The 26,414-nt window shown below is 38.6% G+C and overlaps 1 protein-coding gene and 1 long non-coding RNA gene across 2 annotated transcripts in view; one reads left to right on the forward strand and one right to left on the reverse strand.

Moving 5' to 3' along the window:
* The window catches only part of jam3b (junctional adhesion molecule 3b), a 39,935-nt gene that overhangs the window by 12,909 nt on the left and 612 nt on the right, over positions 1-26,414 (reverse strand). The window lies entirely within an intron of this gene.
* Positions 16,319-17,830, forward strand: LOC148408671 (uncharacterized). Its single transcript, XR_015868630.1, has 2 exons — positions 16,319-16,638; positions 17,250-17,830. It is a non-coding gene; the product is annotated as an uncharacterized LOC148408671 (long non-coding RNA).

A 26,414-nucleotide genomic window follows, 5' to 3' on the forward strand; every position in this document is an offset into this window, starting at 1 on the left:
ATTGGAACGTGCTTGAATACTACTTGATTGTCCAACAAATGTCAAGCAAGTAACTTAAAATTTGAACAATAAACCTCTACTTTTTTTCTCACGTTTTGAACCCTGCAGCTTTTAGTCCAGTGCAGTGTATCTGTGTTTTTTACTTGCAACCAGAGGGCACTTTCCACTAATAAAGACCAACAGGCATGTTACTGTTGTGTTGGCGCAGTATTCTAACAAACCGAGTGTGTTGGTGTCATGTTGAAAATATGTTGATGCTGCTCTGGATGAGCCCAGGGAAAAGGCTTTGTATTTGTCATGATTTTTTTTTTTTTCAGGCACTCTGATGCACTTGGTTATTTTTGTCTGTGGTAGAGTAAGCTGTAACGTATAAATAAACATTGTAAAAAAGAATTAACAGTTGTTGAGAGTTGTTTAATATTTTTTTCTTTTATTAATGTTAAAAAAGATACAGGTTGAGGTACACTTATCCATTCTTTATAGATAATTATAGATGATTATTATTATTATAGATGATTATTTTTAGTGAACAGGTCAAGTGGTGGTGGTGGTGGTAGTGGGGGAGGGGGGGGGGGTGCTAAAGGTTTTCTCTTTCCCAAGGGGGGCTTTGGAAAATATAATTGATAAATCCAATTTTCTTGTTTTGATTTTATTCCAAATTGACAATGCAGAAAACACACACAAAAAAAAAGGTTTATTTACAGGCCTGGTCGCTAGCAAGTCGCAAAATTGCCTAAAAGACTGCAGCTGTATGCAGCTGCTGTGTCCCTATTTTGATTCCACAGAATGATAAGACTATTTTCATGAAAGACAAAAGAAATCCTAGAACATTTTGTGAGACTGACATTCCGAGGATTGGGACATTTTTGTTACCAGTTTTAGTAACAGATGGATTCTGGTGCAAGCAAGTGATTTCTCTCGTGTTATCCAGGTGTCGACTAACAAGGTGCAGTTTTCTGCCGCCAGGCTTCTTTGTGTATTCATTTATTCCACATTTACATATGTTACTGGGGGCCCGCATCTGGGAGCCGATTTAGGCCAGGTCGAGCCAGACCGGGGCGTTTGCCTTACTGCTGGTGAACCCTCTGATCGCGGCAGGGTCAAATACTCCGCCGAAGCCCACGAGGGGAGTCGGGTGGGGGGGCGATGGTGTCACTGAATGCCTCGGAACCTGTCGCTTTGTGTCAGCGTTAGTGTCTGCATGGGCCTGCTCCCGCTTTGACTTCCAACAATTACAACAAGTTCACAGGCCGATTAAGGGGAGGCAACTTTCTATTATTCTACCTCTCACAAATCCAGAACCTGAATAAATAGGTACGGTATATAATCAAAATACAGGCAAACAACTTGCACAATTTTTAATTCAACAAGCTCAAGTTGCCCTTTTCCTGCGAAGTTTGGGTTTGTTTAGTATTGGAATGTCAACTGAAAGTAGAGTGGTAAATATTTCATTGACGTTTGAGATGCCCTACTGTGTGGGTGGTCATTGAACGCACCACCAGTCAACTGCGTGAGATCGTACAGCATTTGCTTTCAATAACCAAACATCGGGACGCGACCTACGTAAATTCAGGACAAGACATTGGGGTTGGTGAAATCTGTCGGGACTATCAGGACTGAGTAGGTTGAATCAGAACCTCCCAAAGGGTACTATTAAAGAGAAAAACTTTGATTTTATCTACTCTATAAAGCAAAAATTGCTGCAACATTTAAAATATGACCTGGGCAATGATCTATACAATTGATTAGAATGGTAATAAAAATGTGTCATTGTACTCATTTATATATAAATATAGCTCATCAATTTTAAAATATAAAAACAATGGCTTCTTACCTGCCTAATCTGAAATCTTGCCTGTGAGCAAGCTTTTTTGAATAGCGTCGTCATTGAGTTTCTTCCCCCAACTATACAGAAGCAAGTATTACGTTAAAGCCAAACGGCAAGAAGAACATAAACTTAGCGCAGATTTGTCTTAGCTAGCAGTGTTAGCAGCAATAGTTTCTGATATTCACTCAAAAAAAAAAAAAAAAAAATCGCACTAGTTACGTCGGCTTGAGTCTATGAATTTAAAAAGACGTATAAATAAGTCATTGAGATTGTATGAGTTTAAAACAAAAACTCCAACAAGTCAAGTTGTGCTTTATGAAATCAAATATTTAGGGATAATCCATTTTCACAGAGTGATCTTCAGTTCCAAAATGACTCATTCATCAAGTCATGTGAAGCATGAGCTTATCAGATCCCGGACGCCGAGTAAGAATAGTTAGTGTTGTCATACGGCCGTTTCACATGAACCCGGCAGCCGAAAGGGCCAATGCGGACCTTTGTTTTTTGATACACTTTTAGACTGTAGCAGTGAATAAATGCTCAATTAAACAGATCAATGGCTGCTGTTGAAGTGGTTGCCCCAACTCCAACCATAGTACATTAAGGACAATCATTTCCAGATACTTAAGTATTAAATTGAAGTATCTGGAATTGAATGTCCAGACTTTTAAAAAACGTAAAAATACATCCTTGGCATTGAATGAGTTAACAAAAGGCCGATATCGATATTCAATAAAACTGCAAATATCGACCCCAATAATGGGAATGCCCATTATAAACAGCCATAATAAATATTGCAATTTGCTGACAGTGTGAAATTCAAATCAAATTTTGCAACATAAAGTGTACCATACCAAGTGTACCATACCTATTCAAGGCGTTTAAGACCCAGCTGGCCCACAAAAAGTAAAACTCGTCAAAATGTTTTCACCGCAATACAGTGAACACTCGCGCCTTCTGAGGTGAGTTTGCTCAATTTTTTGTTGAATCCAAAAAATATAAACCTGTGAGAACGTCATGCTGTCCGTCTGCATGTGTTGCCCCACCATTTTAGCGTTACACTGAATAGACTCTTGTGAGGTGTTGCTTTAAATACACAAAGTGATCTACTTTGTTTATTCTTCACTTTGACAGTAAACTTTTAACATCTTCCATTTAATTTATTCAATTTAGGCATTTCACTCACTTCATACTGTCCTGCTGGAAGCTGCCTGTTTTTCAAAAAGGAAAGGTAAACTAAAGTCATAATTGATGGCAATTTCTTCTCTATCGTCCAGTTTCTGCAAGGCCAGTTAGTCTTGCTGATAAGGATAACTAAAGAACTCTTATGAGAGCAGGTCAGCTCTATATATAGACAATCAGCACCAGAGTGACCCCCCCCCTCCATCAGCCTGCTAATTGCGATCCTTAGGAAGCACAAAGTTTCAGCCTTTCACAGCATTTTCTAAGCAAACTAATGATGAAATAATTGGCTGCTCATTTTGAGCCCAGGTCTGACACTTGAAGAAGACAGCGAAAGCCTTGTCAAAACAGTTCTGGGCACAGGGCCAACCATGTGAGCAGGCCTCCCCTCCCCTGGCGCAGCAATTCAGTTATGCGAACAATCTGACATGCCACACATGGTGGATGTCCGCATGAATCGGGGAGCTCCGTGGCGTCACTTTAAGGAAGATCTTATACCCGTGGGTGGGGGTTGGGGGACGGATGATTCAACCCGCAGCAACAGTTTTTCCGCTCGGGTCCGACTCAAAGTCAAATGCCGCGCTCGATTCGGGGGCCGCTATCAGGAAAATTTGTGCTCGATCACACCGCACTCAGTGCTAGAATTAGCTCCTCACCAAACAGCACAGATGGCATCACTCGCGCTCATTACAAATGCTTCACATTCTAGTCCGGGCTGCCCGACCCCTTCCTTAATCCTAATTAGGAATGCAATTTCCACGCAGGCCTCTTTCCAACGTGATGAAAATACATTTGTATGGCTGCACCGTTGGATTATGGGTAACATTGCATCACTCCAAAATATCTCTTATATTTGTAAGTAGGGATCACCGGAACCCAACTTTATTTACCTCGCCAAAGAGTACATGGACGATGAATGCCTTGGCGCGCTTTTATTTTGAAGTTCTCGGCAAGCGGTGCTCCGCAAACCCGATAGAGGAAACGCAATGTTGCTGTCCAATCACGGTCGATGGCCAACTCAGGGTGCTAACAAATGACAATTACGCTCACACTGACACCGTTGCCAGTGTTTGGGCTCAATTAGAGCCGCGTCTAGCATAAATGAGCCACTAGCTAGCAGTTCTCAAGTGGTCGGCTTCAGTAGACTTTTTGGAGAGAGATTTGGAGGAGGATCAAAAACTTTAGTCATTCATAATTACCGTAATTCCCCAATTATAAGAGGCACATTTTTCCAAAAAATGGAGGCCAAAAGTATGGGTGTGTCCAATAAAAAGGTAACTTAAAAAATTGTCTTTTTTGTTTTTTAATTTGACACTATTCGAGGAAGATTGATATTTCTGCCTAGTTTGACACAGGTGCATTTTTATTAGTATATATCAATGTGAAAAATTTAACTTTACGTGCAACAAATACATAACTGATGGATATGAACGCAAGAAAATATTTAAAAGAGTTTAGGATGATGAGATGTATTCTGTTGAATATCCGAAAACCCCAAATTCTCAATAGCTGCATAGAATGAATAAAGTTTTATTCCTGGATAGCATCCTGTTGATTCTCCCTTCCAAATGTCTTATGCACTTACCGACGCAAACTTTCTTTGGCATGTTTACACTTTTCTCAAGTTTACACTCAGCATGTCAGTGTGAATTCACAGAACATTTCAGTCCAGCGTCATAGAGATCTGCCCAAACAATGCAAGATAAGAGCCAAATCAGGATAGCAATCTGGGTTGTTTCGCCAAATAGCTTTTGACCTACAAATGGCCTATTTGGACGGCAAATTGACACAGACATTAGAGGTAGCGCTGCCACTTTGCAGACGTCAGCATGCAGCCACGATGAGCTCATGCTCGACCGACAACCGAACAAAGGCACGGCAAACAGCGACGTGTTGACTTGGCAGGTCCAAAAAGCTTAATCTGCTTCACTTCCTGTATGGGTTAAGGACGTCTGTTGCAGAATGGACTGAAAGGAAGCTTTTTTGTCAAGCAACACCAATTGGGCACATGCTGACTTTTCATTCTGTTTTCATTCGTTGCGCAATCAGGCCGCATCAGATTCACAAGTTCATTGATATTATTTGCCCGCTAGGCAGTTGTCATCTCAATCTGAATTTAACGCAAATGTTAGTAAACATTTGTGACAGGACTATGTCAATCAATTCTAGGATACTGAAAAAAACAACACTTTTTTTAGGTCCTAAATATGAGATTTTGGTTAAGTTTGCAGGGGAGATCTTTACACCCCAATCTCCACATACAGTAGTCAAATGTAGCATCTAAATTGCATCATAACATGTCGCGATGTATAATGATCGAACGTGCCAGAACAAATGCCACACACAGACATCCTTTTGGTCCAAACGTATCATATGGATCACTTCAATAATGATGAACCAAACTGCTATTTTATCTCATTACGCGATGGCTATTTATAAACAGTACATACATAACTATTGCAAATATGTGAGGGTCATTTTATACGTGAATCGACTTTGTAGGAATGTTCTTGTTCATCAGCATAGTTCCTAAAACGCAGTAAAGTTTTCTTTAAACTGTAGCCAGTCCTGCTTACTGTATAATGGATAAATTGCGATCATAATTCAGAATTACTTGGAATGACGAATACCAGTATGAGTTGAGTAAAAAAATTAAAAAATATAACGTACTTTTGATATATGAAGTCCCCCGCCCCAATTTTTTTTTTTTTTTTTACAGATATCAAAGAACCCAGATCAATTTTTCTTAAAATTCAATCAAATTAATGGCAACTTTCTACAGTTCTAATTTGTAATTTCTACTTCACAATTGTAAAATTCTAAAATTAGTGCTGTCAAGTGATTAGATTTTTTTAAACTAATTAATCATAAAATTGTTTACAATAAATTACGATTCATCACATTTTTCAACAAATCTGTATACAAAGCTTGTAACAGACACATAACGACTGTCAAACTAGCTTTCTTTGATCTTTAATACGCTTACAGTGCAACTTAAAAAAATGAGTTAGCTGTGTGATTTTTTTACTATTTTTTCCACATTTATAGATACAGCTGTCAAAAGATGGATGAAAATGATCTAAGGGCTCTTCAGCAAAACACATCGATAAAATCCGCCACTCCATTGGCGTACTTCCATCAGTCAGGATGTCAAACTCCATGTGGGAAGCAAAAACTCCTTGAGATGAAAGACGGACAGTTAGTCATTTCAAAACATGCCCCCTTAGACAACAAATGCGCATACAAAGACTTAAATAGTAAATAGTTTGTGAAGGCTTGCTGAGTTGCGGAATAGGGAATGTAACTTCAACAACAGCTGGGGAGAGAAACCATGCGAGGCTTCTGCCGCTCCGCACCGACCCCCGCAGACGCAAACCCCTCCTGGAGCTGTGCTTCCATCACCTGCTCCGAGTGGAATCCTTGTTGGATTTCCGTGGGAAACGCCAAAGCAAAGCATGGCGCTGCCCAAGTGCCATATCGTGCCGCCCGGTAGCTTTTCGGGACAAACTAGCAACCGCGCTAGCATGTGCACAGGAAACAAAGTTACACTTTGATGCGCTACACAATGGACGCTCGCACGACAAGTCATGCTAGAATAGAGGACAGCTGGCAACCTTAGTCAACTGCTGTCTCGTGCCAAACATATCTTGAGAGCGTGACGCATATGCGCCGCATTGTTGAAATTCATCTTAATTAATGAGGACAAACTTAAAGTCAGGGAATATCAAAACCACAGATACACTTATTGTTAACGCAAAGAAGTACTGTAAATTTCGTACCGCAAGCCGCACCGGTACATAAGCCGCAGCAGCAAAAATTGAGCAAAGAAACTATTTTGACAGCAATTAGTTGTAGCAGACTATAAGCCGCAGTTTGTGACACCGAATATTTATGCAGAAAGGAGCTTTTTTTTCTAAGACTGAGTTTGGTGCTCATTTGATCAACTGCAGCGGGCACAAGGTATTTATTTGATGGGGACGAACGTTTGAGATGAGCCCTTAATGTACATGTGAAACTCATTCTGTATCGGCCTATTGTAGATCCTCCTCAAGCCTAGCACAAAAAAATTGAAAAAATATATATGAAAATAGACACCTGGAATTAAATGTCTGGACTAATTAAAAAAAAAAAACGTAAAATCTGCCAAAATGCTCTGAAAATCACTGGCACACTCGAGTTGAATTAATATGGGAACGCATTTGTTAAGCGTGACGAATATTCCATCAGCAGCGCTTCATGAGTCGGTGGGATGGGCCTGCAAGAAATATTCTGACTGCATAGAATTCTTTGAGAGTGTGCTCAACACGCCCATCCCTCCTAATAAGCCATGACTAACACTGAAATGCACAATGATGATCTCAAACTTCTCCGAAGCATCATTGACTCAGTTGTGACCTCTTATGACCTCTGTGTTGAGAATCAGGGCGAAAAACGCCGTTTTATGGCGGCCTTTTCGAGACAACCATCAGTACAGATTTCCAGTGAAAGTGAGGAGGAGAGCTAATAAAAAACATATGATGAACAGGCTAGCTTAAAACAGTCCGCGCAGGGTTCAAACTTTGAAGTGGGGAGTGGAGAGAGTATGTGGGCAGCATGTTGTTTTTATCTGTGATTTTACTGCCCGCAAAAAGCACACACAAAAGCAAAAGTTAACCTTTCTACAAAATGGCTTTACCGTTTTTGCTTTTTGCAAAGGGATCCTTAATCGTTTAAAAATCCACCAAAGCACTGCTTGCAATAATGATTGAATTGTTTTGAATAACATAACAAATTTCACGATCTATACTGTATTTTGGGACTCGAAGTTATGACATGGATCTGTGTCACTAAATAATGGCGTCTGTGTACTGTAAATGCTTAAAGTACGCAACAGTAAAAATTGAAAATAATCGGTAAACGTCAGCCATTTTTTTTTAGCAGGCGGTCGATTAATCGGTCAGGCCTTCGTTTATTCTAGATTTTTTTTCAATCCGCAATTAAAAGATTTGATCAAAAAGGCTTTAAACATCTGAGAGTTCACAAAAAATAAATAAAACCAAATAAAACACTTGTGTCAGGTGTTACTAACTAGTTATATACAAAGTTGTATCCCATGTAATGAACATTTGGAATCATGGGAGGTCTGTGATAATGACGGCTCTCCGAGGAAGCATCTCTTTGCTGTAGACCAGCTTTTTTTTTAATGATCCTTTGTTTACGCTTTGCTAATGACCGTGGAATTTATGCTGATGAATCTGAGAGAGGAAATGGCATACAGTACATGATAACGTGGTCATTTGGGCAATTACTCGGGATTACAGGATATGCAGTTTGGAATTGTTTTGTAACAACCACAATTACAACCTTTACAAGAAACATCAAAATGGAATAAAATCAGGAAATCCCTTCAGAATGCTGAGTGTTTCACGGTCGGTTCGTTCTTCCTGTTTTTGCCAGTTAGGTTCAAGCTCGGGCTGAAATGCCGCCAATTTTAAGAGTTATTAATTACCGCGTTGACACATGATCAACTGATAAACATAGGCTGGTGAAATCCACTCAAATAGCTTCCCTTTTCACTTTTGGTTTCTATGACACGGAAAGCAAGCGGGCCCACATGCAAAGCCCCGCATTCTATTGGAGCTCAGACAGAGGCCAGCCGCCATGCTACAAACGCATCGCCAATGTCTGGCATGCGCGCAACTATTTGAGGCACTTACTTACCCCAAAGTATGCACTCACACACACACACGCGCACACACACACACACACACACGTGGCAACAGCCCCCTTTATGTGTGTGAGCTTCTACTCATGCATGAGATGAGCCCCAGCACAGCCTAAAAGGCATCGAGCGCTCAGGATACAGGTGATGTTTTCTGACAGAGTCAAAAAAAAAGTCCAGGAATGCTGCTAGCTAGCAACAATTTGTCGAGTTTTTCTACTCTTTGCAACAAGTTTTTTTTTCGAAACATGATTTCAAAGATATGGGAGAATAATAACAGCTTGAAGGGTTCATTAGCAGTAGGCTCCACTATTAAGTAGGTTTGGGCAATGTGGACAAAGAAAATAATAAAATCTTTATTTCTCACTCACTCTGGGTGAGGATGATTTTAATCAAATTTATTGTATTTTCGGGACTACACGCTGCACCAGTATATAAGGCGCAGCAGCAAAAAGAGTTAAAAAAATGAATCAATCAAACCTTTATGTAAATGTTTGTAGGGTATATTAACACATTGGCATTTTCAAGGACATATTTTCATGTCTTTTAATGATCCAGACATTCGATTCTAGCTATTTATTTATTTTGTGGAAGGGAAGAGCAGAGCCTGAAATTGGTTGGCACTGAATGAGTTCAAATGCATTAAATTCATAATTGTCTCTTTGGGGGGCACAAGGCGATGCCGTGGAGGACGCCAAGGAACTGGCTTTAAAGTTAACGTTGAATGAAAATGAAAAGACATTTTACTTTTGAGCCATACCTTCCAGATGTAATAAAAAAAATGGGATGATGGGGGCACCCCTGCTAAAATTTCTACGATTGAGTGGACCAGTTTTCCGAAGTCATTGTCTGCTTGAGGTGAACAGTTAAAAACACTTGTAAACGTGAACAGTTGCTGCCTTTAAAATCCCGGCCAGCTCTTGGTAATTTGCTTTATTTGCCCCGGAGCGCGTATACTAAAACAAAGCCAAGAAGCCAGTAGCCAGCAAGGCTGTGGGCACATCCCCTGCAAGAGTGGACAACTCCCAAAATGAACCGGACTTTGGGTTTGGTACGGATGGCCTGGTGCGAGTGAGTTGTTGTTGTGACTCACGAATGAGTCAGGGTCATCCGACATCAAAACATGAGTTGGTCCCGCTACGTAAACGAACAAAAAAATAAACAGGTCACACACACCTCCCAATTTATGGCTTTATAGCATCCTATGGTTTGTTGCTCAATGCTTCAATCATGTGGGATCACGCGCCCCGCAGTGCATCTTTTACCACAAATAGACGCCGGCGTCTGGTTTCTATCACGTTGGAAATACCGGCCAGCTTGTTTCGGACTCGAGCAGGAACCAAACTTTAATTATCGGGGTTGATTATTACTGGGCTTTCAACACTTTGACCTATTCCGCGTGAAACTGAACATGAGTTTGCGTTGTAAAGGAACATAAGGTTGGACTGGACCATCAATCACATTTATTACAATCGTTTGTCATTTTAAAAGAGGAAGATTTATTTGTTAAAATTGTGAAATTGGGGTTTTGAAAAAGTGGCAAAATGTTGGATGGGTTTACCAGCGGTACTAACTCGTCCATTTATTTTGTCTTTTTTTTGGCATTAAAAAAAGTCTTTTTAGTACCAGCAATTTTTGGACACTTAGCAAGCCTAAAACTTGAAAATATTTGAATGACTGAATTAATAAATACATAAATAAAAACATGTTTCCCCTCTTGTACGGCTATTATTAAATACGAAGCTTAATTTATATTAATTTCTCACATAATTAATACTAAATCATTTTTTCCATATGATGTCGTTTGAATTATGTTTGTACCTGGCTTTGAATGTCTGGACTCTTCAAAAAGATCAAATTACACCCCTGAAATTAGTTTAAAAAAGAAATAAGTGCATTTGACATACGGACGATTAATCCCTTTAAAAACACATACTTTCACTTGCCGAAAATCATATCACATATATCACAGGTCACGACCATGAATGTCACATGACTGACAGATTAGCCATGATTGGTCGCTACCTGAGCCTCGAGTACAAATGATGTTATTTACAAATGGGCAGCAGGTTCAAAAATTGTTTTTCGAAGGTTTTAATAATACATAAAAAATTCATTTCAGTACAGACGTTCAATAAAAGAACACACACACAAACACACATCACTAATAATTCGTTTAAATGGGCACCAAGAATCCTGCATCATGCCATACCCCGAGCTCCGTCACTGCCAAGTGTGGATATACTGACTCATTCATTTGTGCAATGAAGTCAGCGATGATGCTTTCAAAATATAATTTCTGCCCCTCGGGAATTCTCTCGTACAACTATTATGAAATACGTGGCTAGATGATGTTGCAGCAAAGTGATATATTTTAAATGATTCACTGAAAATTACATTTCTGGTTGTCACGGCATGCACTGGATGTCTGTTATAATAAAAGACCATGACAAAAACAAATGGTCATTAGTGTGTCATGTTGCGTAGCGTTCTAGTTTTGTGATCAACATTTTTGTGTTTACAAGCATTAACTTTATGTTTGAATATGCTTATGATTGCCCATTCGGACTGTCGCTACTGAATCGATTTAAAATCAATTATCCAACTGATCACCCCCAATGTTTTTAATTATCTACAAAGCTTGAAATTAAATGAGCGCACATAACTACTAGTTAGTTAAAACAACTCATATTTACGTCAAAATGTACCTATGCTATCGCTATTAGCATTAGCGCGCAAGAAAAACATACTAGTGTTTACTTCACACGTAATTAATGTAATATGCACATTGCACCTGTAATAGTATCCATAAAGTCACTTTCAGACAAGGTTTTCCATGAGCACACTTGAGTTAGCTACAATGATGTCAATAACTTCCTGTCCTCCTTCTTGACAAGCAGAAAAATCAATAAATGTCAGCTGACTACTAAATCAGTAAGTGGCTGTAAGCGTCTTCAAGCACACAAATAACATCATCAGCCACTTGGCCACTAGGAGGTGCACCAATGCGCGAAACGGAGCCATGTGTCAAGATGGTTTTTGCATAAGCGTAGGCTCTGCAAAATCGGCTAGCAATTGCTGTTGTATGCCTGTTCCACGTTATTTATTTGTAACTTTATATATAACCTTCTGACATTCTGACATGGGTGGGGGTCTCGTTGCCACCATTGCAGAACCACGTGCGTCAAGGTTCTGGTGGCGTTTTCAGGGCAAAAATTTGTCGTCGATCTATTTTTAAAATCAACTTACCCGATTTGTTCGACTTTTTTCCCAGCCCTATTATGTATGTCTATGCAGTATCGACCCCGTTTCCCGCCCAAAGTTGGCTGGGATAAGCTCTAGCACTCCCATGACCCTGATGAAATTAAGCTGTATGGAAAACGAATGGATAGATGTTTTTGAGAGAAATCATTTTTCAGAAGGATTATCAAAGACAACGTTTCCAGGTGGAGCCAACGGTTCGGAATAAAGCCGTGACGAACACCTGAGCTTGTCCTTTACGGCTATTTTTAGACAGTAATTGCCCGTTTCCTTACAGCCCGGTAAACAAAAGATGACTGGGTCCAGAGCCATGATCCGGTTATGACGGATAGTGACTAAGTCTTTCAGCGCATGTGGTTCATCGCCTCTGCCTTGTGGTTAATTAGTTTACTAACCGACAGCTTCCCAATGTTTGATCAATGGTGGCCTCATTTGACCTATTGATGTAATGTACTGCCGGTGTCCAGTAAACACAAAAAACAGGATCGACTGCTTCTCCCCTCAAGGGACCATGTGAACGCCGATAAATATCATCAAACAGGAAGTCGCTTGTACGCTGTCATGATGTCGCACTGGCCTAAATATTGAACAATTATGTTGTGTTGGAAAAAAATCGTGAGCACCAGCCTTTTGTCAATACCTTTGATATCTTTTCAATGGCCTTAAAGGGATACTAACCTTTTTTTCATTATTCTTCAGAACATTTTGTCTATAATCAGTTTGATGATTAATAAATCTGATTAATTGATTCATTTGTAGTTAAAAATGAATCAGAAATGCTGGATGTGTAGCAACAAACTACCGAGATGTGGCACAAGTGAATAGCAATTTTTTTTTTGTACAAGCTAAGAATTTTAAGCTTACATTGAAAGTGATTTGAAATCAGGTTTTGCGATTGTCTGAACATTTTTTTTCCATTTATTTTTAATGAAGCAAACTTTTAAATAAATTTTTCTTTGGATTTTCAGAATTGAATTGTTCTATCGTTTATTGATTAATTAAATGCAATTGTTTCACGTTTGAGCGTATTACAAAGCCAGTTTTTCCTCAAGTAGTTTGTTTATTAAGTAATTATTGTTATTGGTCTTATTGGTTATTGGTCACCTGTTTTCTGGCTTGGCTCATGTGACATTTGCAAAACGAGCTGTGATTGGCAAAATGCATTTTTAAAAGTATTGTGTGTGTGAAAAACAATTTAGTTATAAAATTACAGAAAAAAAAAAATCCAACTTTTTATCACTAGAAATGGTTATATGGGTGTGGTATCCTTTTAAACATGCCATTTCTTCGTTTCCGGTATTTTGACATGCTGGCCTTGTTGAAATTGGAAATGGGTAGCGAGCGGTATGTGCCATTTTGAGAACATGACCGCGTTTAGGCCAAGGTGAATATGTGAGTATGAATGACTAATCTACATACGTCAGATTACATGAACAATCCACAGCAACAACCCTCCTTAGCTACAAAAACAACTGACACGAATAAGATTAAGAGCACACTGCGACTGGAAAAGGAACACACAGTAACACATAAACAGAAACGGCATAGATTGGCGAGGGGAAAATAGACGGGCAAGCTTGCCAGGAGGGCAATCGTCTTGCAATAGACCAGTGAAGAGGCTCATTGTACAGAGAAAAGATTGAAATACTTTTCGCAGCCCCTTCTATTACAATTGTTGCTTTTCAAAATTAACATCAGCTGTATGTCACAGTGAATTAAACACAATCACAAAAGCGGGTCACTTTTCTGAATATGATGTCTGCCTCAGGATATCCAGGATCAAACCAAGCATATCATGGCTTGATTTTTTTTTGTTTTTTTTTTGCATAGCAGTTTTGTGAATCATTGACTTAATCTGAGAAGCAATTTTCTAATTTTGTGGAGCATTTTTTTCCGCAGGTTTATCCCAGGGACCTGAAGCAACAGCAATTCAACATTATTAGGGGGCCGCGGTGGAAGAGGGATTAGTGCGTCCACCTCACAGAACGGGTTTGATTCCTGTGTGTAGTTTGCATGTTCTCCCTGTGCCTGCGTGGGCTTGTTTCCCAGGAACTCACGTTTTCTCCCAAATTCCTCAAGAACACCCAAAACAAAAACACTTAGGTGTGTCTGTGAGGGTAAATGGTTGTTCGTCTATGTGTGCCATGTGATTGGCTGGCGACCAGTTCAGGGTATACCCCGCCTATTGCCAAAGCCAGCTGGGATAGGCACCAGCAAGCCTGCACTCAACCCTTGTGAGGATAAGCGGCTCTAGAAAATGGATGGATCATTTATGTTAAACGCATCTTTTATTCTGTATGATTTTGAAATTTCAGACTGCGTTTGAATGCGACATACGTGAGGAGCTACTGGAGACTTGGTGTCAAGCGCAACCAGCGCCCAAGGAAAAACTTCAAATCAAAGCCTCAAAACACCCAATTGACGTCCATGCATGATTCGATGTGTTTATTCTGATTATTACAGACGGATCACAGATTATATCTCATGAAACCTCTTGGACACAAACAAACTGCTGCTCCAAAATTATTTGGGACCGCCGACGAGCCCTTGATTCTCATTTTGGTGAGTCCAAGTGTTTCGAGCCTTGCACTTTTTCCCAATGCCTTAATCTTCACAAGCTCTCCCTCCTTTCTATGTAAGCAAGCTCATCCACAAGGCTGCCTTTTATCTTTCAAGCAAACAGGTGGCTGAGATTGTTACACATAACGGAGGAGGCTCCATGTGTTTTCTATTTGGAATGTTACATTTGCTTGCATGGGCCCGCAGTTTTGGGAGGGACGCTGTAGATATTTCTGGTGACGCCTGCTTGCTTGAAACACCTCCACCCACTCCCGCTCAGCTGTTTCAGACAATTCCCGAATAAGCGGCCGTGCGCCACATTGACTTTATACTGTGGTCCGGCCACAAAAGAACACCGTTTACGACGGCCGGTAAGGGAGTTTATGAGTTCAGTCACAAATCATCAATCAGCGACTTTGTGAGCGAGCAGTACTCTGAGATGATAAGTCCCCCCAAAAATCTTTCCTTTCTCGCTGTGACATCTGAGCCGAGAGCGAAATGTCAATATGCCAGAGCTGACTCTCACTCCGCTGTTTCTGATATGAATAACTCCTGACTTGTAACAAACAAAATCCAGAGCATCAAGGGACTTCTTTGTTTGCCTGCTGCCTGATATCGCTTGTCTGTTTACTTTTCAAGTGTACCCGTGGCGCTCACGAACAAAAAGAAATAAGGATACCAAAGTGTTTGTTTCGCGGTTTCAAACTTAAAAGATGTTGAGGAAATTATTTGTAGAGACAAGGCAAGACCTTGTTGACAGCTAGCTGATCCTTCCTTATATTTTCTCCTATACAAGGCGTGTCATTCTCTTGCTCATTTTGTGAGTAATCTGAGTAGGTCTCACAATTTTGCTGTCATTACTGGAGCTGCCCCATCGGATATTTTTAGAATTGATTATTACATCAACTATTTCATCGATTAATTGAATAGTCAGATACAATTCCATTTTGCATGAACCGTTTTGCAGTATTTTAGTATTTGAGTATTTCACATCAAAGAGAAAGCATTGAAAAGAGGCACTAAGGAGCTGAAATGTCACCCCGATGGTGACAACATGCCAAAGTTCAAAACGGTACGACAATTTAGTTATCACATCCATCGGCTAAAAATACTGTGAGAATAATGTTGGAGAAAATGCCCCAAAAAACAATCAAAATACTACACAAGGGTTAAAGTGTATACATAACTATGTTTCTCCAATTACGTTTATTAACCAATTACTGCTCATTTGTCATCATTTATTGGAAAAATCCAACAATTCAATGTTCTACTTGCCTTTTGATGATTCAGTTACCGCTTCGTTCTTTGATTTCACAAGTAAAAGCAGACGTTTGCAAATGTTTTAGTTAAAATATTAAAAATACAAAAAATACAAAACACAAATCAGTGTGAATTCATCAAAGACTACAGAAATGTGAGAATAATTACAGCTGAGAAGGTAAAATCAGAAGATTTGGACAATTTTAAGTTAAACAATAGCCCTGCTTACATTATAAAAACAGTCGATTAATTTCATAATCGATTAAGTTTGACAGCTTAAGCCATTACTGATCAAAGGTCCTTCAATCCTCTGGAAAACTGTGAGACCGATTGAGATAGAATAACGACACACATGGTTGTAAGGGTTGAACATTTGTGCGTCCCTACATCTATTTTTCTCAGCACCACAGATATACTTGAAATGTTGGACCGCATTTGACTTGCCCATAACAGACATTACGTGCCATTCAGACTGTCCTCCAAACATTTGCCCGTGAGCTTTGGGCGGGTCAGGAAACATCTGACAACATACGGCTCCTCGGGGAGCAACCATCAGCAGTTATCTTAAGGGATATTGGCTCCTGTCTCGCCAAACGGCTGCACCACACATGCCAAACAATGAGAAGATCGTCGGCTTTATTTTGGACAAATGTTTTCAGGGTGCGCTTGTGTAGCGGCATGATGACGAGAACCGCGGTTATGTAGGTGTGAGAGGCTTCAAATCTCTGATGAGTGACGAGATGGCTTATCAGCGGAAAACATGCCAACAAGCATCTAATGGACAGCTCCCTCACTTATCTTATCGTTGTGATAAAGAGATGGCTCCAAATGGATTTAGAGATTATTGGTGAGTGAAAACAAAGATAGTGTCAAATGTAGAGTTGTTGAGATTGATCGTTTGGATTAACAGATTAATCGACAACTATTTTAACGTATTCACTGCTGGCTACTTTAGACCTTCCTTTGTGATAAAACTTGAGGAAAATATATAAGTAAATTCCAAGGATTAAATGTTTGGATTCTTGATGTAAAAATACACCTTTGTGTGTCGTTTAGCGCCATTTTTTTAACTTTAAATGGTTCAAATTCTGTGATTTCTGTAGTCTTTCGTGAAACCGGTTATCTTTTATATTTGATCAAAATTAGACATTTGCAAACATCTGCTTTTTACTTAGAAAATATTGACCCAACCAGTAACTAAATCAGTTTCAAAACGACATTGTTGATCACTCGTTCGATAGTTTATTTGTTGTTTGATTCACTAAGGCAAACCAAAAAACACCAATCCGATTATTCAGTGATTTGACGGAATAACCAATGTTATCATTATAAAAATGTTCAATAGTGATCAAATTTGAGACAACGTGAAATCGATCTGATGCATTGAGGCGTTTCCTATAAAAAGAGTCAACATAGTGTCCTCAAAGTTCACATTTGATCAATATCCATCCATTTCAGGCATCTTCCGGCGTCCGACTCTTTTAACGCCACTCTTGGCAAGGAGCGTTGAAGCTCTACAATCTACAGATGCTTTTCTTTGGAATAACGCAAGCGGAACTGGCCAGATGAAGCCAACAAGGTAAAAAGTTAATGCATTCCATTAGCTCGGATTGGAAAGTCTGCTGTAAGCATGCGCACTTAAAAATAACAATGTCCTGTGTCTTCTGCTCAGTTGACAGATGACTGGGATGATATTTGCAGCTATGTTCAGTCACATTGGCTTTGGCCTTCACTTGGAATAGCTTAGGCTGTGTGACCATTAAGAGGATAGCAGAAAGCATTTGCAACGTCTAACTTAAAGGCGCAAGCGAGGCAATAAAACAAATTAATTTGATTGATTTGTGGTTTTAAAAATTCAAGATTTGATGAGTGGTTGTTATTGAGCCAAAAACAATGTTTTTAAAGATATAAATTGTACTTGAAAAATAATTTATCAAACTTACAGAATAGAACGTTGGCTTTTACTGCCAAAAATGGCAAAATAATTGGACAATTCCTTTAAGCAAGTTATGCAAAACCTATAAATGTTTACCATTGAATTTAAATGTGTTGTTGTTTTTGTGTTTTTGAATTTTCTTATTAATCAACCAAAACTGTAAATAAATCTTTTACAGCAAACACATCTATGTGGCCTGAAAGGAATGCCATCCAAATGAAAACAACATTTGAAGCAGAGTGACTCCCCTCCAAAAAATAATGCATTTCAATAAGTGGCATTATCACGGTGTAGCATGAATAATAGTACTTCCCATCATAGCCTTTAGCAGCTTCAATCTAGCCAGATTAATTGTGTTTCCAAAGACACAGGCAATGCTGGCTCAGAGCCAGTCGAGCACATGGCTAAGCCCCTGTCCAAGCAAGACAAAAGAAATTCTTAAATCTTTACCAGCTCACTGCCCCCTCTGAAAATGTCAATTGTGCTCCTGCCATGCCCTGTCACCATTTACTTGAGGGAAACACTATCAAAAGTACTGACTAACAAACACCCCCATAGGCTCAGGTTATACAATAAATACATTCCAAAATATTTGTTTTGTTCTGTTTTCTTGCAAGTTATGCACAGCAAGCTACCCACACCTTTAATGTCTATCATATCTTTGAACTCAGAAACAAGTCAACTCCCTGCACGCCCTTAATGTTCAGCTTCCTGGAAAATGACTCAAAAACAAAAGAAACAAAACGTTTCAAAAAGGCTGCACTGGAATTAAGAATTAAACCGTTTATACACGTGAATTATCCCTGGAGCGTCCTCATGCTAGTTGGTCCCACTCAGGCCTCTAGTTAATTAAAAATTGGATGCTCTAATGCTGATTACTAAAAGTAGAAAATGGGTAAAGGATGAAAGGTGAAAATCTTTCCTTGGGTCCAACGTTTTCACAGCCATAAAACACAATATCCTGTGTGCCTTCAAAGATCCGTTAAAATCCACAAAATGCCTCGTACAGAAGGGCTTTTCTTTTGGTAAAATGGCTGTGATTAAATGATTGCAAAAAGCGCGAGGATACTGGGAATATAAGGTTCCATTTCCAAAACTAGTCGATGGAGAGCGATCGATAAAGTTGGCGCTCGCCTCCACAGGTGTGTGTTCATCGCTCGCAGCTGCGTGCAGATCGAACCGCGATAACGTAGCCAACAATTCTGTTGGGCCATTTTGAAAGAGTTCGCATGGACGAAGGGGAGGGCAAAGGACACTTGGCCCGACTCCTCCCGCGGACAGCCTGCTTTATTCAGCCGGCAGGAAAAAACCGTTATCTCGCAACTTAAGTAAAGTTGGCAAGATATTGGCAGATTCGGACTTTCGCGATCAATACCTCTCAGATAAAACGTCGTCGAAACACCAAAGTCGCCTTTATGCCTCCTTCGTAACACAGACTACCAGCTACAATGTCAAAAAAAGACATTTGTAAAATATTTAAACCGTTTCTTTCGGTGAAAAGACGCAATTGAGCTCTATGAGCAGCAGAGGCTGGGCGAGCGCGCAAGGGACAGTCTGCAAATTACTAGATGAGGAGGGGGAAAAAAACAATAACGCCACAATTTGTGATTATGAATTCAACGAACAAATCAAAGACATTAACATAATCATATTGGGACAGTGCTTTTGAATAAAAAAAGCGTTTGTTTAATTTTGGATAATTTGTGTACTTAAAAATCATTAATAAACTGTATATTCATCTATAGCTCCAATATTGTTTAATATAAGGAGTCCAAAATCACTGGGCATTCATGACATTTTCATGATCGCACTACAACACTCGTTTTTTAAATGAATTATTTTGATAAATTTTGGGGCTTTATTTTAAATGCTTGTTAATCATTTATACCCTCAAAAAGAATCAGTGGCTCCCCTTTTTGAGTTGGGGTAAACCCTCCTAAATCACTACAACCATCAATGAAGTACTCCCAATTATGCAACAACTGCTGGTTTTCTAATAAATTCCTTTGCCTAATTTTAAGGATTTTTTAAATGCATATTGACCATAATTTACCAATATATTGATCAATAGCTCTGCTGTTGGTTGAGTTAGGGACTCCAAAATCACCACAGACAACAGTGACACCCCACGCCTTATGCTACATTCTTTGGTTTTCAAATAAATCCCTCTGCAAAATTTTAAGGATTTTTTTATGATTACTGATCAATATTTACCAATATGTTGATCAATAGCTCTGAGTTTGGTTGGGTTAAAGACTCCAAAGTCACCCCACACATCAGTGACACCCCTCCCCTTATGCTACATCCTCTGGTTTTCAAAAAAATCCCTCTGCCTAATTTTAAGGATGTTTTTTATGATTATTGATCAATAATTACCCATATATTGATCAATAGCTCTGCTGTTGGTTGGGTTAGGGACTCCAAAATCACCACACACATCAGTGGCATCCTTACCCTTAGGCTACATCCTCTGGTTTTCAAATAAAGCCCTCTGCCTAATTTTAAGGAATTTTTTATAGTTATTGATCAATAATTACCCATATATTGATCAATAGCTCTGCTGTTGATTGGGTTAGGGACTCCAAACTCACCAAACACATTAGTGACATTCCTACCCTTATGCTACAACCTCTGGTTTTCAAATAAATCCCTCTGCCTAATTTTAAGGATTTTTTAATGATTATTGATCAATAATGACCCATATATTGATCAATAGCTCTGCTGTTGGTTGGGTTAGGGACTCCAAAATCACCACACACATCAGTGGCATCCTTACCCTTAGGCTACATCCTCTGGTTTTCAAATAAAGCCCTCTGCCTAATTTTAAGGAATTTTTTTATAGTTATTGATCAATAATTACCCATATATTGATCAATAGCTCTGCTGTTGATTGGGTTAGGGACTCCAAACTCACCAAACACATTAGTGACATCCCTACCCTTATGCTACAACCTCTGGTTTTCAAATAAATCCCTCTGCCTAATTTTAAGGATTTTTTTATGATTATTGATCAATATTTACCCATATATTGATCAATAGCTCTGCTGTTGATTGGGTTAGGGACTCCAAACTCACCAAACACATTAGGTTCATCCCTACCCTGATGCTACATCCTCTGGTTTTCAAATAAATCCCTCTGCCTAATTTTAAGGATTGTTTTATGATTATTGATCAATATTTACCCATATATTGATCAATAGCTCTGCTGTTGATTGGGTTAGGGACTCCAAACTCACCAAACACATTAGGGACATCCCTACCCTTATGCTACATCCTCTGGTTTTCAAATAAATCCCTCTGCCTAATTTTAAGGATTTTTTTTGTTTATTGATCAATATTTATCAATACATTGATCAATAGCTCTGCTGTTGGTTGGGTTAGAGACTCCAAAATCACGGCACACAACAGTGGCTTACCTCCCCTTAGGCTACATTCTCTGGATTTCAAATAATACCCTCTGCCTAATTTTAAGGATTTTTTTTATGACTATTGATCAATATTTACACATATATTGATCAATAGCTCTGAGTTTGGTTGGGTTAGGGATTCCAAAATCACCACACACATCGATGACATCCCTCTCCTTATGCTACATCCTCTGGTTTTCAAATATATCCCTCTGCCTAATTTTAAAGATTTTTTTATGATTATTGATCAATAATTACCCATATATTGATCAATAGCTCTGCTGTTGGTTGGGTTAGGGACTACAAAATCACCACACACATCAGTGGCATCCCTCCCATGAGGCTACATTTCCTGGTTTTGAAATAAGTCCCTCTGCCTAATTTTAAGGAATATTTGATCATTATTGATCAATATTTACCCATATATTGATCAATAGCTCTGCTGTTGGTTGGGTTAGGGACTCCAAAGTCACCCCACACATCAGTGACATCCATCCCCTTATGCTACATCCTCTGGTTTACAAATAAATCCCTCTGCCTAATTTTAAGGATTTTTTTATGATTATTGATCAATAATTACCCATATATTGATCAATAGCTCTGCTGTTGATTGGGTTAGGGATTCCAAAATCACCAAACACATTAGTGGCATCCTTACCCTTAGGCTACAATTTCTGGTTTTCAAAAAAAATCCCTCTGCCTAATTTTAAGGAATTTTTTATTGTTATTGATCAATATTTACCCATATATTGATCAATAGCTCTGCTGTTGGTTGGGTTAGGGACTCCAAAGTCACCCCACACATCAGCGACATCCCTCCCCTTATGCTACATCCTCTGGTTTACAAAAAAATCCCTCTGCCTAATTTTAAGGATTTTTTTATGATTCTTGATCAATAATTACCCATATATTGATCAATAGCTCTGCTGTTGGTTGGGTTAGAGATTCCAAAAACACCACACAACTCGGTGACAACCTTCCCCTTATGCTACATTCTCTGGTTTTCAAATAAATCTCTTTTCCAAGTTTTAAGGATTTTTTTTATGGTTATTGATCAATATTTATCCATATATTGATCAATAGCTCTGTTGTTGATTGGGTTAGGGACTCCAAACTCACCTAACACATTAGTGACATCACTCCTCTTATGCTACATCCTCTGGTTTTCAAATAAATCCCTTTGCCTAATTTTAAGGAATATTTTATCATTATTGATCAATATTTACCCATATATTGATCAATAGCTCTGCTGTTGGTTGGGTTAGGGACTCCAAAATCACAAAACACATTAGTGACATCCCTACTCTTATGCTACAACCTCTGGTTTTCAAATAAATCCCTCTGCCTAATTTTAAGGATTTTAAGGATGGGTAAATATTGATCAATAATCATAAATAAAACTCTTAAAATTAGGCAGAGGGATTTATTTGAAAACCAAAGAATGTAGCATAAGGGGAGGGGTGTCACTGATGTGTGTGATGATTTTGGGGTCCCTTACCCCACCAAACTCAGAGCTATTGATCAATATATTAGTAAATATTGATCAATAATAGTAAATAATTCCTTAAAATTAGACAAAGAGATTAATCTTAAAACCGGGGAATGTAGCATAAAGGGGTGGGATACCACCGATGTGTTTGGTGATTTTGGAGTCCCTAACCCAACCAACAGCAAAGCTATTGATCAGTATATGAGTAAATATTGCTCAATATTAATAAAAAAAAAAATCCTTAAAAATAGGCAGAGGGATTTATTTGAAAACCAAAGAATGTAGCATGAAGGGAGGAATGTCATTGATGTTTTTGGGGAATTTGGAGTCTCTAACTCAACTAACAGCAAAGTTATTGATCAATATATTGATACATATTGATCAATAATCATAAAAAAATCCTTAAAATTAGGCAGAGGGATTTATTTGAAAACCAGAGAATGTAGCATAAGGAGAGGGATGTCATTGATGTGTGGGGTGACTTTGGAGTCCCTAACCCAACCAACAGCAGAGCTATTGATCAATATATGGGTAAATATTGACCAATAATGATAAAATATTCCTTAAAATTAGGCAGAGGGTCTATTTTCAAAACCAGGAAATGTAGCCTAATGGGAGGGATGCCACTGATGTGTGTGGTGATTTTGTAGTCCCTAGCCCAACCAACAGCAGAGCTATTGATCAATATATGGTTAATTATTGATCAATAATCATAAAAAAATCCTTAAAATTAGGCAGAGGGATTTATTTGAAAACAAGAGGATGTAGCATAAGGGGAGGGATGTCACTGATGTGTGGGGTGATTTTGGAGTCTTTAACGCAACCAAACTCAGAGCTATTGATCAATATATTGGTAAATATTGATCAGTAATCATAAAAAAATCCTTAAAATTTGGCAGAGGGATTTATTAGAAAACCAGCGAATGTAGCATAGGGGGAGGGGTGTCACTGATGTGTGTGGTGATTTTGGAGTCCCTAACCCAATTAACAGCCGAGCTATTGATCAATATATGGGTAAATATTGATCAATAATGACACAATATTCCTTAAAATTAGGCAAAGGGAATTATTTGAAAACCAGAGAATGTAGCCTAAGGGTAAGGATGCCACTGATGTGTGTGGTGATTTTGGAGTCCCTAACCCAACCAACAGCAGAGCTATTGATCAATATATGGTTAAATATTGATCAATAATCATAAATAAAATCCTTAAAATTAGGCAGAGGGATTTTTTTGAAAACCAGAGGATGTAGCATAAGGGGAGGGATGTCACTGATGTTTGGGGTGATTTTGGAGTCTTTAACGCAACCAAACTCAGAGCTATTGATCAATATATTGGTAAATATTGATCAGTAATCATAAAAAAATCCTTAAAATTTGGCAGAGGGATTTATTAGAAAACCAGCGAATGTAGCATAGGGGGAGGGGTGTCACTGATGTGTGTGGTGATTTTGGAGTCCCTAACCCAATTAACAGCCGAGCTATTGATCAATATATGGGTAAATATTGATCAATAATGACAAAATATTCCTTAAAATTAGGCAAAGGGAATTATTTGAAAACCAGAGAATGTAGCCTAAGGGTAAGGATGCCACTGATGTGTGTGGTGATTTTGGAGTCCCTAACCCAACCAACAGCAGAGCTATTGATCAATATATGGTTAAATATTGATCAATAATCATAAATAAAATCCTTAAAATTTGGCAGAGGGATTTATTAGAAAACCAGCGAATGTAGCATAGGGGGAGGGGTGTCACTGATGTGTGCAGTCATTTTGGAGTCCCTAACACAACCAACAGCAGAGCTATTGATCAATATATTGATACATATTGATCAATAAATTAAAAAAAATTCTTAAAAATAGGAAGAGGGCTTTATTTCAAAATCAGTAAATGTAGCCTAAGGGGAGGGATGTCACTGATGTGTGTGGTGATTTTGGAGTCCCTAACACAACCAACAGCAGAGCTATTGATCAATATATGGTTAAATATTGATCAATAATCATAAATAAAATCCTTAAAATTAGGCAGAGGGATTTATTTGAAAACCAGAGGATGTAGCATAAGGGGAGGGATGTCACTGATGTTTGGGGTGACTTTGGAGTCTTTAACCCTACCAAACTCAGAGCTATTGATCAATATATGTGTATATATTGATCAGTAATCATAAAAAAATCCTTAAAATTAGGCAGAGGGACTTATTTGAAAACCAGGCAATGTAGCGTAAGAAGAAAGATGTCACTGATGTGTGTGGTGATTTTGGAATCCCTAACCCAACCAACAGCAGAGCTATTGATCAATATATGGTTAAATATTGATCAATAATGATAAAATATTCCTTAAAATCAAGCAAAGGGATTTATTTGAAATCCAGAGGATGTAGCATAAGGGAAGGGATGTCACTGATGTGTTTGGTGATTTTGGAGTCCCTAAATCTATCAACAGCCGAGTTATTGATCAATTTATGGGTAAATATTGATCAATAATGATAAAATATTCCTTAAAATTAGGCAAAGAGATTTATTTAAAAACCAGAGAATGTAGCCTAAGGGTAGGGATGCCACTGATGTGTGTGGTCATTTTGGAGTCCCTAACCCAACCAACAGCAGAGCTATTGATCAATATATTGATACATATTGATCAATAAATTTAAAAAAATTCTTAAAAATAGGAAGAGGGCTTTATTTCAAAATCAGTAAATGTAGCCTAAGGGGAGGGATGCCACTGATGTGTGTGGTGATTTTGGAGTCCCTAACACAACCAACAGCAGAACTATTGATCAATATATGGTTAAATATTGATCAATAATCATAAATAAAATCCTTAAAATTGGGCAGAGGGATTTATTTGAAAACCAGAGGATGTAGCATAAGGGGAGGGATGTCACTGATTTGTGTGGTAATTTTGGAGTCTCTAACTCAACCAACAGCAGAGCTATTGATCAATATATTGGCAAATTATGGTCAATATGCATTTAAAAAAATTCTTAAAATTAGGCAAAGGAATTTATTAGAAAACCAGCAGTTGTTGGATAATTGGGAGTACTTCATTGATGGTGTAGTGATTTAGGAGTGTTTACCCCAACTCAAAAAGGGGAGCCACTGATTCATTTGAGGGTATAAATGATTAACAAGCATTTAAAATAAATCCCCCAAATTTATCAAAATAATTTATTTAAAAAACGAGTGTTGTAGTGTGATCATGAAAATGTCATGAATGTGCCCAGTGATTTTGGACTCCTTATATTAAACAATATTGGAGCTATAGATGGATATTCAGTTTATTAATGATTTTTAAGTACAAACATTGTCCAAAATTAAACAAACGCTTTTTTTTATCCAAAAGCACTGTCTCAATATGATTATGTTAATGTCTTTGATGTGTTCGTTGAATTCATAATCACAAAATGTGGCGTTATTGTTTTTTCCCCCTCCTCATCTAGTATTTTGCAGACGGTCCCTTGCGCGCTCACCCAGCCTCTGCTGCTCATAGAGATCAATTGCGTCTTTTCACCGAAAGAAACGGTTTAAATATTTTACAAATGTCTTTTTTTGACATTGTAGCTGGTAGTCCGTGTTATGAAGGAGGTATAAAGGCGACTTTGGTGTTTCGACGACGTTTTGTCTGAGAGGTATTGATCGCGAAAGTCCGAATCTGCCAATATCTTGCCAACTTTACTTAAGTTATCTCGCATCACTACTTCCAACATCGCCGCGGCCCCAAAGCCACGCTAAATAGTTAACGGCACGTCCGCGAATCATGTTTAATTTACCAGCGCCGAGACATCCTTTGA

This window comes from Hippichthys cyanospilos, chromosome 18, assembly GCF_059441005.1.
Source record: "Hippichthys cyanospilos isolate Australia breed blue-spotted pipefish chromosome 18, RoL_Hcya_1.0, whole genome shotgun sequence".
NCBI classification, from domain to species: Eukaryota; Metazoa; Chordata; class Actinopteri; order Syngnathiformes; family Syngnathidae; genus Hippichthys; species Hippichthys cyanospilos.